We start from the raw sequence: 1840 nt of genomic DNA, 5'->3' as shown, positions 1-1840 counted from the left end.
TTTTTTCCCTTCTTCGTAAATTTACGTTCCACATCATATGTGGGAACAACACATGCAACATGGGCAATTGTAAGGCCCTCATCTACGTGTATTTGCTGTTCAAAATTGGTCGTGTTTCAGTTATGAGGACCGACTCCTGTACTTGCCGCAACGATGCGTCACCGGGGTGTCTAGACAGGATTTCTATGCTAATTCGGTCCAGTACACCACCATGTTGTTCTTTGACATGCTGGTAGAGCACCGAGGTTTGTTTTTGATTATTATAGTCCCTCCAATGTTCATTTACACGCTCAAGTGGAGAGACAAGTTACTCAAGAGATTGCAAGAGTGCAATGAAATTATTTAACAAAAAACTATATACTGTTTATAAATTAATAAAGGACTGAACCAGTGCGTGTGTTTATTACCGGCATAATGCCTCTCCCAAGGTTTAATTGTAAAAGGTATGTATGTTTATAATCTAATGAAACTACATAAAATTAACAGAAATAACATATGCCAACAATGGAGTTTTTTGTGGTTGCTTGATGTTAGGAATAGCAAAATAGCAACCAAATCTACCATTAAAAGGACAAACTGAATAATGTAATTCTGGTTATACTTATGTCTGTGAAGATGTCTTTCAACAGAGGGTTTGTTCAATCAGGGTTAATCCAAAGTTAAACGACAACAGAAATAACAGTAGTTTTATATTTACTCTTCCATTCTAACATCAACATAACAGATTCTATGAATTCTTGAGGTCTCTTTACTGTTCAACATTCAACAATGGAACAAAGTGACAACTATATTCAGTAAAATGATACAACATAAGGTAAATAGGAACAAGCAAAAAAATACAATTTCTACAGAAAGGCTTGATCTAATATCACTGTATCTAAACATTTATTGTGCTAATATACCTTTTACACTAGGGGCTCACTTCCAGTAAGTGGTAAGAACTATGAACAATCTGTTTTAATACACATCATCCTAAGTAAAAATTAATTTTTTAAAAATGGAAATCCTCTTAAAAATAAAACATTACAAACAATAAAAGAATAAGGGGAAATAATTTCTCAAAATTTTCTCTTGTCAAAAAAAAATACATACACAAGCTTTGAAAATAGGATTCTACAGGGTTGGGGTGCAGTGACTTAACTATACTCTTCCTAATATTTTTTTTTTTTTATGCCTATCAATTTTCTAAACAATTTCTTTATACAACATTATTCTCATATATACTGACCTTAATTTACACCTAATATTTAAACAACTATTAATACACAACAAATTATGATTCCTTAAATTGTAAGGAAATGACTGGTCAATGAAATCAACACCACTATAAGACAGGGTTTATTTTACCAACTCGTGTGAAGGATGTCACATAAACTCAGTCAGAGTGGAATCTTAAATCAGAATGTTCAGTGGGGAAAACTAAATACTGCAACACATTTATCCCAGTATTCTACCATTGCTGCCAATCCACCAATACCTTCAATATGCAATAATTATGAACTAACAAGACAACCAGTATACTTGGCATGGGCAACCTTTATTGAAAGCAGCACACATGAGACAGGGTTCATTACTATCTTTTTATCTTTTACCTTTTACTGGTTTCAGTCATTAGACTGTGGCCATGTTGGGGCACTGCTGTGAAAAACTTTTAGTTGAATGAATCAATCCCAGTAGTTCTGTTTTGTTACGCCTGGTACTAATTCTATCAGACTCTTTTAACTGAACCACTAAGTTATGGGGACATAAACACACCAACACTAGTTATCAAGCAGTGGTAGAGGACATACACACACACACACACACACACACGCACGCATGCACGCACGCACGCACGCAC

The 1840-nt window shown here is 34.6% G+C and overlaps 1 protein-coding gene across 3 annotated transcripts in view; it reads right to left on the bottom strand.

Moving 5' to 3' along the window:
• The window catches only part of LOC106877350 (nipped-B-like protein), a 170098-nt gene that overhangs the window by 72988 nt on the left and 95270 nt on the right, over nt 1-1840 (bottom strand). The gene's annotated exons all lie outside the window — the stretch shown is intronic.

This window comes from Octopus bimaculoides, chromosome 4 (genome assembly GCF_001194135.2).
Source record: "Octopus bimaculoides isolate UCB-OBI-ISO-001 chromosome 4, ASM119413v2, whole genome shotgun sequence".
Lineage (NCBI taxonomy): Eukaryota > Metazoa > Mollusca > Cephalopoda > Octopoda > Octopodidae > Octopus > Octopus bimaculoides.
This window is presented reverse-complemented; position numbering and strand designations above follow the sequence as displayed.